General features: G+C 45.6%; 1 protein-coding gene and 1 pseudogene across 2 annotated transcripts in view; one reads left to right on the forward strand and one right to left on the reverse strand.

The window, feature by feature from the left end:
• Window positions 1-15,270, reverse strand: part of LOC127032449 (zinc finger protein OZF-like) — a 98,090-nt gene that overhangs the window by 35,706 nt on the left and 47,114 nt on the right. The window lies entirely within an intron of this gene.
• LOC127032168 (zinc finger protein 420-like) overlaps window positions 2,863-15,270 on the forward strand; it is a 200,860-nt pseudogene continuing 188,452 nt past the window's right edge.

The raw sequence follows: 15,270 nt of genomic DNA on the forward strand, positions 1-15,270 counted from the left end.
TTTGAAGGATGGCGTGGATTGCATCCTCAGCAAGTTTGCAGATGACACTAAAGTGGGAGAGTGGTAGATATGCTGAAGGGTAGGGATAGGATACAGAGGGACCTGAAAAATTAGAGGATTGGGGCAAAAGAAATCTGATGAAGTTCAACAAGGACAAGTGCAAAGTCCTGCACTTAGGATGGAAGAATCCCATGCATTGCTACAAACTAGGGACCGAGTGGCTAGGCAGCAGATGTGCAGAAAAGGACCTAGGGGTTACAGTGGACGAGAAGCTGGATATGAGTCAACAGTGTGCCCTTGTTACGAAGAAGGCTAACAGCATTTTGGGCTGTATAAGTAGGAGCATTGCCAACAGATCGAGGGACGTGATCATTCCCCTCTATTCAGCATTGGCGAGGCCTCACCTGGAGTACTGTGTCCAGTTTTGGGCCCCACACTACAAGAAGGATGTGGAAAAATTGGAAAGTCCAGCAGAGGGCAACAAAAATGATTAGGGGGCAGGAGCACATGATTTATGAGGAGATGCTGAGGGAACTGGGATTATTTAGTCTGCAGAAGAGAAGAATGAGGGAGGATTTGATAGCTGCTTTCAACTACCTGAAAGAGGGTTCCATAGAGGATGGATCTAGACCAGTAGTTCTCAAACTTTTGTACTGATGACCCCTTTCACATAGCAAGCCCCTGAGTATGCCCCCCACCTATAAATTAAAATATATTTAACATCACTATAAATGCTGGAGGCAAAGCGGGGTTTGGGGTTGAGGCTGACAGCTCACGACCCCCCATGTAATAACCTTGCAACCTCCTGAGGGGTCCTGACCCCCTGTTTAAGAACTTCTGATCTAGACTGTTCTCAATGGTAACCAGGGCCGGTGCAACCACTTATGCAAACTTGGCGGCCGCCTAGGGTGCCTAGTGGTTGGAGGCGCCTAAAAGCCCGCTCAGGCGAGGAGGTGGAGTGGAGGTGAGCTGGGGTGGAGGGGCGCGGGGAGGGCTGCCCGCAGTAATGGGGGGGCGCACAGGGGAACCACTCCCCACCCCAGCTCACCTCCACTCTGCCTTCTTTGCTGAGCACACAGCCCCCGCTCTAAGTCACCTCCAATCGGCACCACAAGCCTGGGAGGGGAGGAGAATTAGAGTGACGCTGGCATGATCCGTGGAGGAGGCGGAGCCGAGGTGAGCTGAGGAGGGCTCCCCAGGCGGGGTTAGCTGCCGCGGCGGGGTCTCCCCAGGCAGGGTTAGCTGCCGCAGACGGGGGGTCTCTCCAGCAGGGGTTAGATTCTGCGGGAGGGGGAGTCTCCCCAGGCTGGGTTAGCTGCCACAGGGGGGCTCGCCAGGCGGGGTTAGCTGCCATGGAGGCGGGCTCCCCGGGCGGGGTTAGCGTCCGTTTGGGGGGAGGTCTCCCCAGGTGCGGTTAGCTTTGGGGGGGGTAGCTGCTGTGGGAGGGGGGGCTCCCCAGGCAGCGGGGGTGGTGGGCTCCCCAGGTGGGGAGGGCTGGGTTAGCTGGGTGAGAGGGTGACGCAAGGTGCACCGGCCCTGGTGGTAGCAGATGACAGAACAAGGAGTAATGGTCTCAAGTTGCAGTGGGGAAAGTTTAGGCTGGATAGTAGGAAAAACTTTTTCACTGGGAGGGTGGTGAAGCACTGGAATGGGTTATCTAGGGAGGTGGTGGAATCTCCTTCCTTAGAGATTTTTAAGGTCAGGCTTGATAAAGCCCTGGCTGGGATGATTTAGATGGGGATTGGCCCTACTTTGAGCAAGGGGTTAGACTAGATGACCTCCTGAGGTCCCTTCCAACCCTGATATTCTGTGACTCTATGAAAGAATTGAAAATGCATTTATTTTTAAAAATTCTTAATTTGTTGGTGCATTAATCATTACTTTGGAATTATTGAAGTTTTAAATTCTGTAAATCAACCTTTAATAATAATTAGAGTCTAAATTTTCCTTTCAGATGGATTTCATATAAAATATGGAATATTTGAGAAATTAGTTCTACACACAATTGGTGACATGAAAAAAAATAAAGCACAAGGGTGCTGGATACAGAGGCAAAATAACAGCTGAAAAAGGCAGCCCTCATTGGTGCATCAAAGAAAATGGAAGACGTTTTGATAGTCAGTTTAGAAGATGAAGAATAAGCATGTGCTATGAAGGAATTTTATATTTATAAATTGTACATTACAAATTAATTAAAATACAGGCAGGTTTACATTAAAATATCGTGAGATGTGACTGCTTGATCTACCACCATCAGTTAATATTAATTAACATTAATATTACTATTAATATTAATAACATTGTTTATGATGATTTATTATAAAAACTAAGGTGGCAAAATGACACTCATCTGGACAGTGTTAATCAAGTGAAATGATGGAGTGCTAAGAACAATAAAAGGCATAAAATAACTTATAAAAACAAATAACTAAAAATGGTGAAAAAACATTTACTGTAGATTACAGGAGAGAGGGCCCGTCCAGCTCAGGCAATAGCAAGAGCAGATAAGTCAAATTTGTAAAGGCTGCATGGATCTGCAGCTTTCGTCTATGTCGGCTGACAGAATTCATTTAAACATACATAGACACAAAACACAGTTTGTGTGTGTGTGTGTCTGTAAAAAATATTTGACTGACTCTGAATCCTTAATCCAGTCCCCTTTTGGCAGCTCAGTATGTCCAAGAGAGACGAACTGCCTTGTCCAGGCAGGGGGCTGCACTGCGCACTAACCATCAAACCATATAGAGACACAGGGTGCTGCTGAGAGCGTCTCCCGCTTCCTAAGCCCCAGCTCCTGCACCCTGCCTCTGGTTTCTTATATCTGACCTTCGCCTTCCCCTGCCCACTCTGCACCCCTCCAATTTGCCCCTTGGCTCCCCTCTTTACGTCTCTTTTGCAGGAAGCAGAGCCTGGTGGTAGCAAAAGCAGAGTGAGAGGAGGGCAGCGGCTGTTACTTCTGCTCGGCAGATGAGGGTTGAACTTCCTGGGTCAGACGCTGCAGCTGCGAGAGTCCCCCCGCTGCCTCCATTGTGAGCCGGGAGCCCGGGCTGCGCCGCTGTTGCGCCCCAGCGGGGTGTGTGCGGGGAGAGCCCTTCCCTAGCGCCCCTCTGTGCCCAGCCGGGGGGACTCTCTCCGGGGGCTGGAACCAGCCCTGGGGCAGCCCCGGGCTCTGCCGACACCAGCCCCTGAGCCGGAGCCTGCAGGTGAGGGGCGAGACCCGGGGGAAGGGCTGGGGCCGGGCAGGAAAGTGACTCTGCACCAGCGGCCCCTCCTCGCCCCAGCTCTGCTCCCGGGGGGCGGGGGTCTGCGAGTCCCAGAGCTGCTGCGTCCCTGACCCCCACCCCCTCTGCTCCCCTGAGCGCCTGCAGGAGCCGAGCCAGCTCCGGGAGAGCGAACGGCCCGGGCCGGGCCAGGTACCGAGTCTCCCAGCCCGAGGGAAGGGTGCAGGGGGGAGACGAGGGAGAGACTGGCAGGGGCAGCCGGAGACTTTTCTGGGACAAGGTGAGGGGCAGGGAGAGGAAAAGCCAGTTCCTGCCTCTGCCTGGTCCCCGCGCTGCGGGGGGAATGCGCTGCCCTGGGAACAGTGTCAGGGGAAATCTCTCAAAGTGGATCCTTTAAGCATTATAGCTGGAGCACAGAGTGACACTGACAGTGTTGGCTGCACAGTGTCAGACTAAAGGAGCCTCCTCAGTTGCTTATAACATCCTCACAGTAACTAGATGCGTCTGGCCTCTCCTGTAGTCTGGCAATTGCTATGTTTATCTTTACAGTTTCTTCTACCCTCTGTGAATTTATTTTGGAAAGTTTGATGAGAAGCCAATTGGCCTGTTAATGAAGAGGGAATGGGAACAAGAGCAAGTTACAATTTTACCGTTACAAAAAGGATTGTTTCTTTTTAAACAGTTCTAGTGCTTTAAGAATTTGGACTAGACAAGTGATTTGATAACACTGTCTCTGAGTACCTTCAGGGACAGAAAATAGTGGTAATAAAAGGCTTTTTACTCTAGTGGATAAAGGCCTAACATAAGTTGGTATCTGGACTCTGAAGCCAGATAAATCCAATTAGAAATTAAGCATAAAGTTTAATAGTGAAGGTGATTAACCACTGAAACAAATTACCAAAGAAGTGGTAGATTCTCTTGATATCTTCAAATCAACACTGGGTAACTTCTAGAAAATATGTTTTGGCCAAACATAGGTCTTTGGGGAGATGCAAGGTTAACTGGGTAACAATTCATGATCTCTGACATACAGAAAATCGAACTAGATGATCCAGTGGTCCTGTCCGGCCTTAAACTCTATAAATTTTAGGATCTCATTCCACAAACACTCACATGTTTAATATTAAACTTCTGAATGGTCCCCTGGAGGAGGAGGTGGGTTTGTTATAAATAAAGTGATGAAGGATGGGATCTTTAAATACAGGAGCATAATTTAGACACCTAAATCCAAATTTAGGTCACTAATTTAGCATTCCCCTAGAATGGTAGAGAAAGTCTAGGGGAAATCAGAGTTTGAAATGGACTAAATCCCTTCTGAAACCTCCCCAGTCACACTTGCTGGAGAATTCCCTGCACTTGAAGTCTTTAAACCACAAGCTGAGGACTTCGATAGCTCAGACATAGGTCAGGGGTTTGTTACAGGAGTGGCTGGGTGAGATTCTGTGGCCTGCGTTGTGCAGGTCAGACTAGAAGATCATAATGGTCCCTTTTGACCTTAAAATCTATGAGTCTATTCTTGCCCTGACAGATTGCAGAATAACATCCACTTTTTGCTCCAGGTCATCCAATCCATGGAAAGACAGGGAAGGGAAATGGCTGCAGTGGAGCCAGTGACCTTTGAGGAGGTGGCTGTGTATTTCTCCAAGGAGGAATGGGCTCTGCTGGGCCCGGATCAGAGAGCCCTCTACAGGGATGTGATGGAGGAGAATTATGAGACTGTGACCTCTCTGGGTAAGGATTCCTGTCCTCTCTGGTATTAGAAGCTGGGGGAGGGGGGCTGAGAAGTAGCTGGGTTGTCTTCTGTGCAGGGTTCTTCAATGATTTCCCCCACCCCGCTCAGTCTGTATAGTCCCCAGCTCCTGTGTGTGAAAGACTGTTACTTCCACATGCCCTCACACAGGACAGCAGAGTCAGGGATACAACAATGGTGCTATCCTTCCATAACCAAGGTTTTCAAGTGAGACAAACTCACTCTCTCTTCCCTTTCCTGAGGTTACATCTGTTCTCTTGGGCCTCTGAGCACTTTGTGACCCCAGAGCTGGACAAGTTTCTCAAGTCATGACTCACTTTACCTAAGCAGCCAGATTTCAAATGAGCTTCATTTGCATCTTGCCCACATTCTGTCTCAGCCAGTTGTTTTAGCAGGAGGTACCAAGATGTTCTTCACTCTTCTACTAGTCAAGAAGGGCAGGGACCGGTGTCATGGGGCTGTGGCCAGTTTCTGTTCATGCTTCTTTCTTCTGCCAGTGTGCTGAATTCTTGCAAAGAGGCTGTTGTTCCTGGTGTCTGTTCCTGGTTGGGGTTGATTTCTGTGAAATTATGATTTCTCTCAGTGAGCGTCATAGGGCTCTGTGCTGAGTGAGGGCTTATGAAGTACCAGTAATTTAATATCTGGGAGTACTATTTTTGGAACATCACTAGAGTAGAAAAATGTGAGGAGGGGTCTTGAGTTTCAGGCACTGCACTTGGAATCAGAAAACTTAGGTTCAGTTTCATGCACTACTACACACTTGAAGCTCTTGTAAGTCTCTGAGGCTGTGACTTTCAAAGTTACCCAAGGGAGTAAGACATCTAGCCCCTGCTAACTGAGTTGTCTGGCCCCTTTGGAATTCACAGTTTTAACCTCTGTGGTCCCACAAGAATGGGCTGAGGTCTCGAAAATCTGCTTTTGAGTAAGAGCTTTGCTTCACTACTGTGCTAAATCAGTACCCCTGCTATCGATGCTCTCCCATTGACATAATTAGTTCTCCTCAATGAGAGGTGGAAGCTATGTCAACAGGAGAGCATAGACACTGTGTTAGGTCGATTGTAAGTTACGTTGCTCAGCAGGCTGGGTTTTTCACACCCCTGAGCAATGTAACTTACATCAACTTAAGCCCTTGTATAGACAAGACTTCAGAGACTTACAGAGCTCAGTCTATTAAGTTCATCCAGAGGAAGATTAAGAGATGTTTTGAAGACATAGGTGCCTACATGAAGAGAAGATTTCTAATACCAGAGGGCTCCTTAATCTAGCAGCCAAAGTCAGAATGTGATTCAATGAGTAGAAGCTGAAGGTGGGGGAATTCAGGCCAGTCATAGTCAATGGAGTATATTACATATGAGTGTGGTAGAGTCTTCATTCTTTCATCATCATCATCAATATAGTCTAGCTCAACCACAAGATATGGGATTGATGGAGTAATCTTTGGGTGAGGTTCTCTGGCCTGTGTTTGACACAGGAAGTCAGACTAGATATTCATAATATTCCTGTCTAGCCTGTACATCTAAAAATATATGTTTGCAGATCTGTACATTACTTGGAAAGCCAGTCAGTCTTGTCTCTGGTCAATTCAACAAACCATCACTAGTCACGAAGCACCTATACAGGTGCTTAATTTCATGAAAGTCAATGGAACTCAAGCACTAAATTTAAGAGATTTGCTTGACTGGGCACCTGAGAGATTATGGGGCTGCGATAGTTGAATTTGTTAGGATGGAACCTCTCTTGCATCTAGGGAAGGTATGACTTGAGATCAGCAGAACAAGGACAATGGGAGAGGAAGGAGCCTTTCTGGGTTGCTTATTCAGCTCCTGGATCTGGAAGTAGTAACAGCACTCATCTTAATGAACAAGATCAGCACTTATTTCCTTGCCCCCCCAATGCAGGATTTCCAGTTTCCAAACCCAGTGTGACCTCGTGGCTGGAACAAGAGGAAAAACTGTGGGTCCCCAATCTCCAGGAATGGGAGATCCTGAGAGATGCCTACGCAGGTGAGGAATCAGCTACACTGATTCAGAAACCCATTATTGTATCCTCATGGCAGATGTCCCTTAGGCATTTTCATCAAGCCTGTCTGACCCTTCAGCCCCTGCCTTCACCTGTATTTGAAGGATAGTCCCCTCCTCTCTCTCCTCTGGGGAAGGGTTTGCTGCTATTTCAGTCTCCTCCGCAGTTATTTTGATTTGTTCTGCCCTTTACTGTTCCCCTTTCTGAGGTTCCCTTCCTCCCCCCCGCCCCCCTGGGCACAGGGAATGACTTGTGTCTGGATTCTCTTTGTCACAGCAGGTGATAGGATGGTGAGTGAGAACAAGGAGGAGAATCAGGAACATCCTGAGCAATTGGAACCACACAGGACATCAGGAAGATCTGAAGGGGAGGCTTCCCAGATTCCTGAACATGGAGATGCTGCCCCTCTGGCCTGCACTGACTTTTGCATGCAAGAAAACCAGCTGAGGCAGAGTCAATGTAAATCCTCTGACCAGAAAATATGGGTCAAGGAAAACAAAGACATGGTTCAACAGAGAATCCCCACTGGTAAGACACCTTATACATGCAGTGACTGTAGGAAAAGTTTCCGGTGCAGATCACAACTTACTAGACACCAGAGAACCCATACAGGAGAGAGACCCTACACGTGCCTGGACTGTGGGAAAAGATTCAAACAGAGCTCAGCCTTAATTACACATCGTACAGTCCACGAACAAAAGAAGACCTATAACTGCCTTGACTGTGGGAAGAGCTTCAGTCGGAGCTCAACCCTTATTCAGCATCAAAGAATCCACACAGGAGAGAAACCTTATGAATGCAGTGAGTGTGGGAAAAGCTTCCGTGTGAGCTCAAATCTTCTATCACATCAGAGAACCCACACGGGGGAGAAACCCTATGAATGCCCTACTTGCGGGAAAAGCTTCATTCAGAGCTCAAACCTTCTATCACATCAGAGAACCCATACAGGGGAGAGACCCTACCAATGCAATGAGTGTGGGAAAAGCTTCAGTCAGAGTTCATCCCTTATTAAGCATCAGAGAATTCACACAGGAGAGAAACCCTATAGCTGCCCGGACTGTGGGAAAAGCTTCAGTTACAGTGTAGAACTCAATGATCATCAGAGAACCCATACAGGGGAGAGACCCTACAAATGCAATGAGTGTGGGAAATGCTTTAGTTGCCTCTCGCACCTTCGATCACATCATACAACCCACACAGGAGAGAAACCATATAACTGCCATGAATGTGGGAAAAGCTTCACTCGCAGATCAACTCTTACTACTCACCAGAGGATCCACACAGGGGAGAAACCCTTTAAGTGCTCCGAATGCGGAAAAAGTTTCCGTGCAAGCTCAGCCCTTTCTGAACATCAAAGAATCCACAGTGGAGAGAGACCCTACAAGTGTCTTCACTGTGGGAAAAGTTTCTATAACAATTCAGCCCTTTCTAATCACCAGAGATCCCACACAGGTGAGAGACCTTACACATGCAATGAGTGTGGGAAAAGCTTTAGAAGCAGCTCACACCTTCTGTCACATAAGAGACTTCACAGTGGTGAGAAACCCTATAAGTGCACTGACTGTGGGAAAGACTTTCGGCACAGCTCAAACCTCAGTACTCATAAGAGAACCCACGTAGGACACACACCCTAGATATGTCCTGGCTAGGACTGGGCCAAGTGAAGGACACCTTTTCCAATTCCCATGAATCTTAGAGTCAGGCCAGGCTGGAGTGGCCATGTGACTAGGACATGAAATGTTTATTAAAGCAGAAAATGAAATTATCTTCCTGGGACAGAGCCATTCAGAGCAAGAGGCTGAGACAAGATTTGCACATTGTAATAGCATTTGATTATGACTTCTCAAGAAACTGTGAACATCCTCCTTCATCTCCCAGTTTTACTTTTGATGTTATCACAGGGGTAGTCAATTATTTTTGTCAAGGCCCAAATTTCTTGGTCAAGGTATAGTCAAGGTTCAGGCTTCAGAGAAAATAATAATAATAAAAAACAACTATAATGATAATCATAAGTAAATAAAAAGATTTTGGGGCCCATTCAAAAGTTTCTGGTGGTCCAGATTTGGCCCATAGTTGACCTATTGACTACACCTGACTTAGAACCAGCTTCATCTTATAGAATGCGACTTCTAATTTATACTTGATAGTGTTTTAGACCTGTATGCTTCAAGGGACTGAGGTGCTGTGACACTGAGGATTGCAGTGCCTAACTTTTAGGCACCTAGAAAATCACAGGAATGACACTGGGATCCACAAAGCCTGAGTTAGCAGCCTAGACTCCACAGAGAATGAATGGGGTGAGATAGGCAGTTTAGATTGTGATTCATAAAGGCCAGCAGGTGGGGAGCCACTAAAGCTAGCCAATGGGACATGCCAATGAAAGTGGTGTGGTCTAAGCCCCATCTCTCTCTCAGAGATAGGCTCCTCTTTGGTCTTGCAGTTCATGATGGGGCATGTTCTGTTAGGCATGTGCAGAGGCCATGTAACTCAGCACAAAACAACAGGAGATTGAGGAGGAGAAAGACAACCTTCTTCGTAACCTTTAGCAGAGATGTGGAAGACTCTTAGTTCAAGTCCCCCCTCCACCTGATGAGGTAAAAGAATTTGAACATGGATCTGCCAATTCTCAGAGGAGTACCCTAGCCACAGAGCTAGTCTGGCTGTGGGACTCACTCAGTCTATCCCAGTAAAACAATTCCACTGTATATAAATACGTAGTCATTGGGCCAGAGAGAGAGAGAGAGAGAGAGAGAGAGAGAGACTAACTCAATAGTCTTGTGGTGAGGACACCCACCTGTCAGGTGACAACCCTGTCTCCAGTTCCTTTGCTCTAATGACTCCTTACGTTGACATCCTAATTTCTTCCATGAAGAAGACTGCACACTGAACAATGGAATAAAGGATGAGAAATTCCGCCTACTTAACGTGCAGAAAGATTTCAATTCTTATTGCTAAAATTCTATAGGGAATTTCTGTGCTTCAAAGGAAGTCAGAATTTGGCCTTGGAGAGAATAATTAATGTTTTCCTAGAAAACAGAACCCATTGGAGTTCAGTTCTCTTCCATACAACCAGACTCTTGGGCTCTTAGGTTTATATATGATTTTGGCATTTTCCAATTAACGCCTAGTAACTTACATCCAACTATAAAATATTTCCTAATTTCAAATGGTGCAAAAGAAAAGAATTTCACTAGCAGTAGTGATTAAAAAAAAATCAAGCCTTAAAGCAGTTTAAGACTGGGGGAAATACTCCGAAGAGCATAACTGGGCTAATAGAATTTGCAAATGACAACGTGGTAACTAAGGCCTGGTCTACACTACGCATTTATACCAAATTTAGCAGCGTTAAACTGAATTAACCCTGCACCCATCCACACAATGAAGCCCTTTATATCGATATCTGTACCGGTATCTGTAATCCTCCCCGACGAGGGGAGTAGCGCTGAAATCGGTATTGCCTTGTCGGATAAGGTTAGTGTGACTGCAATTTGAAGGTATTGGCCTCCGGGCGCTATCCCACAGTGCACCATTGTGACCGCTCTGGACAGCAATCTGAACTTGGATGCACTGGCCAGGTAGACAGGAAAAGCCCCACGAACTTTTGAATTTCATTTCCTGTTTGCCCAGCGTGGAGCGCCGATCAGCACGGGTGACCATGCAGTCCCAGAATCCAAAAAGAGCTCCAACATGGACCGTACGGGAGATACTGGATCTGATCGCCGTATGAGGAGACAAATCTGTTCTATAAGAGCTCCGTTCCAAAAGACAAAATGCCAAAGCATTTGAAAAAATCTCCAAGGCTATGATAGACAGAGGCTACAGCAGGGACTCAACATAGTGCTGCGTGACAAGCGTAATGGAAAGCCAAAGAATCAAATGGATGCTCATGGAGGGAGGGGGGACTGAGGACTCGAGCTATCCCACAGTTCCCGCAGTCTCCGAAACCCATTTGCATTCTTGGCTGAGCTCCCAAAGCCTGAAGGGTCAAAAACATTGTTGCGGGTGGTTCAAGGTATATGTCGTCATGGCATTAAAGAAAAGGGAAAAAAATTGTTTCTCGTCTTTTTTCAATGTCACCGTATGTCTACTGGATGCTGCTGGTATATGGGGTGTTGCAGCGCTAAACAGTAGCATCCCCTCCTCTCCTCTCCCTGATGGCAGACGGTGCAATAGGACTGGTAACCGTCGTCATCATCCCGTGAGTGCTCCTGGCTGGCCTCGGTGAGGTCGGCCGGGGGTGCCTGGGCAAAAATGGGAATGACTCCCGGTCATTCGCTTCTTTAAGTTTTGTCTCCTGGAGATTCAGTCCTGCCTGGAATATCATAGCAGCTGGAGGCTGCCTCCCCCTCATTTTATCTCAATTCCTGCATTCTTATTACTTCATCACACAAATGGGGAGATAACTGCCACGGTAGCCCAGGAGGGGTGGGGAGGAGGGAAGCAATGGGTGGGGTTGTTGCAGGGGCACCCCCTAGAATGGCATGCAGCCCATCATTTCTGCAGAATATCTGGGGCTCTGACCCGGAGTGGCTGTGCTCTCTGGTTCTTTAGTAGGCTTGCCCCATATTCTAGGCAGGACTGACTCTACTTTTAGACAAAACGTAAAGAAGGGAATGACCTGGGGAGTCATTCTCATTTTTGTCCATGTGCCCCCGGCCGACCTCAGCGAGGCCAGCCAGGAGCACCCTGGCAGCAGCAGATGGTACAATATGACTGGTATCTGTCATTGCCAATTTCCAAAGCAGCAGATGGTGCAATAGGGCTGGTAACTGTCTCTGCTACCTTGCAAAGGCAAGTGAATGCTGCTGTGTAACACTGCAGTATCGCGTCTGTCAGCAGCATCCAGTACACATACGGTGAGAATGAAAAAAGGCTAAACGGGCTCCATGGTTGCCATGCTATGGTGTCTGCCAGGGCAATCCAGGGGAAAAAGGGTGCAAAATGATTGTCTGCCATTGCTTTCACGGAGGAAGGATTGACTGACGACATTTACCCAGAATCACTCGCGACACTGTTTTTGCCCCATCATGCATTGTGATCTTGTGATACAGCATGGCCAGAGGGCAGCAGGAGAGGGTTAGAAGGGAGCCTTATTCCCTGTAAGGGGAAGAAAGTTTGCTATAGATTAATTAGAGCACCTGATGCCAGTTAGAGCACCTGAAGCCAATTAGAGCACCTGCAGTCAGTCACATGATAAAAACCTCTGCTTCAATCAGGCAGTGTGGGAGCAAGAGCAGAAAAGATTGGTGTTGGAGCAGAGGACAGTTTGAAGGGAAGCAGAGGACAGTTTGGAGAAGTGCTATGGTGAGCTAAGAAGTCCTAGACCCTAGGTAAAGGGGCACCTGGCTTGTGCAGAGGGAGGGCAGAAAGCCCCCCACAAGCTGAAGGGCAGAAGAGGGAAGTAGCCCAGGGGAAGGAACCGTCAGTTCAAGTGGTTCACCACTATCCTCAGGGCCCCTGGGCTGGGACCTGGAGTAGAAGGCGGGCCTAGGTCCCTCCCTCTCCACTCCCCTCCTCTAGGACACTAGTGGGGCAATTAATATTCCAATTTAAGGGCAAGAAATGGTGCCCTGAACCCCCCCCCCCAAGAAGAGAAAGTGTGAGACCCATCATTATAGTGCTGGCAATCTGCCACAATCTCAGTCCAGAATTCCAATGGGCAGGGGAGACTGCGGGAACTATGGGCAAGCTATCCACAGTGCAATGCTCTGGAAATCGATGCTAGCCTCGGTACATGGACGCACACTGCCGAATTAATATGCTTAGTGTGGCTGCGTGCACTGGACTTCATATAATCTGTTTCCAAATACCGGTTTCTGTAAAATTGGAATAATCTCGTAGTGTAGACATACCCTTAGGCTTTGTCTACACTATCACTTTTGTCAGCAAAAATTTTGTGGATCAGGAGTGTAAAAAAAACACACCCCTGACCGACATAAGTCTCACCGACAGACATGCCGGTGTGGACAGCACTGTGTCAGTGGAGATGCTGTCCTGCTGACGTAGTTACCGCTGCTCATTGGGGGTGGTTTAATTATGTTGGCAGGAAAGCTCTTTCCTGCTGGCATTGACTGTCTATACAGGAGACTTTACAGAGGTGCAGCTGTGCCGCTGTAAGGTCCATAGTGTAGGCATAGACTAAAACTGAGCTGGTGCTGATTAAACCGCATGCTTTCCACTGTAGCTGCCAGAGTTATTCTTCACACCTTGTGTGTGCAATGGTGATGTCCCCTCATTTAGTTTACTGCTTAATAGAGCTACCCTTCAAATCTTTTTGGTTTGTTGAGGACATAACTAAAGTTCAACTGTTCTTATTGTGTTATCATATCTTTATGGAAATTCATTGTCTGATTATTTTTTGTTCTCTTTCAGCTCAGTTCCTAACTGTAACTGCTACTGAGAACTTGTAACTTTGTTGTTCACTGTTCTACTCTGTCCTGTATTTTACACTTAACCCCTGTGACTGTTCTGTTTTTACAGGTATGAGTGACAATTACTTGCAAGTCTTTTGGTCTCTCACCCTTGTATCATTACTCTGTATGTGTGAGTGAGGAAAGCTGTTTTCTAACTTCAAAATCTCACTACAATCTTTATTTGTGTGTGTTCTAAACTTCAGAATACTTTTACGCTAATTTCAGTTGTGTTGTGTATTTTTAACTACAGAGTAATATAATGTGTTTAATACCTCACACTACACAGTAGTCTCATTCCAGTCTTGGTTTATGAGTTTAACTAGTTCCTATTTTCTTTGTCTACTTTAAATACCAAAAGCAGGGTACTTTATGATAGTTCTTTTTCTATATATGAACGTTAGTGGTTTTCTGTGGAATTGTCTTTAACAATCTGTCTCTCTTCTACCTATTAACTCAAACACCAAAATCTCCCCCTGCAGTACACTATCTGCCTATCAGCTCTCTAAGAACACTCCCTAAACCTGCCTGATTAACTTTAATTTGAAAACTTTGATTACTCAAATTGCTTTCTGATCTTTCATACTTATAAAATTGCCTGTTAATTCCATAAAATCTGAGCTAATCCTCTCTGTTTGCACTGTTGCAAGGAACTGGACTAGAAGACCTCTCGAGGTCCCTTCCAGTCCTATGATTCTTGTACCCCAGCTTTTGTATGTTTCATTGCAACCATTCCTAGCTAGGAACGTACTTAAGCAATGCTGAATTTTGAGCTATAATAATTATATACATTTGAATTTGCCTTCAGAATGATGATTAGCATCACAAAGTTACCTTCTTTGTCATTGTTTTGCTAGCTTTTGTTAAATTTACACTATTTTCAATTTGATTGTCCTAGCCAATTTATCTAGTTTTGTTCAAATATGTTTTTAGTTTAAAAGGTTTAATATCAAATGAATTAGTTTTAATCTAGTTATGTCATTAAATTAATATTTGGTTATCTGATAATATTTGTCTACTTGTTGAATTCTGTTAATAATGCTTAGCTACTAGTCAATTTTAATTAAGTGAATATCATTGAGTTAAATGCCCATAGATATTTCAGTTTTATACTCAGTTTTATAACACTAGTCCATTCTATATAGTTAACCAAACTTGTTTTAATTTTTTTTCTGTTTTAGAATTTCAAGTTTAGTTAAGAGGTTGTTTTAACAGTTACTACATTTTATCAGCCAATTTATTTACTTTTTTTTTTAATCTGGTGAATCTCATTCACATAATCCTTGTTCATGCAATTGCTCGTTGGTTCCTTCTCTTATTTTTGCTTACTTAAATATGTGTTTTCTTTATTTAAAGTCAATTTCAATTGTTTATTTTGGGACATCCCTTAGTGTATAGAAAAAAGAATCCTTGGTATATTTGTATGTGGTTACTTCCTGAGTGCAGTGTGATTAATAACCATAATAAATAAATCCATTTGTTGGTCTGATTTTCCTGAACTTGACATGAGAAGGAAGTAATTCATGATTACCTTAATTTTCTCCCTATTATGAATTTTGATAATTATTTGGTAATTTTACTTTGAAAATTACCTCTTATTCAATATATTTAGCTTACCCTCGGCATCCCTGCTATTGAACCATTTTTCTCTACACTTGGACATGAGAAAGGTGCTATATAGCTATACCCCAAGTAGCTGCAGAACTGTAGTAGAGTTGTCGTTTGGAAGACTGAAGGGAAGGAGGAGAAACCTACTGACAAAGCTAGAGACTGCTGAGCAATGCCTTTCTCTTGTGATAAGTGCTTGGTGTGTTCTGCACAACATCTGTGAGAGCAGATGATGGGGAAGTGGAGGTGGAGGGACTTTCTG

This window comes from Gopherus flavomarginatus, chromosome 12, assembly GCF_025201925.1.
Source record: "Gopherus flavomarginatus isolate rGopFla2 chromosome 12, rGopFla2.mat.asm, whole genome shotgun sequence".
NCBI classification, from domain to species: domain Eukaryota; kingdom Metazoa; phylum Chordata; order Testudines; family Testudinidae; genus Gopherus; species Gopherus flavomarginatus.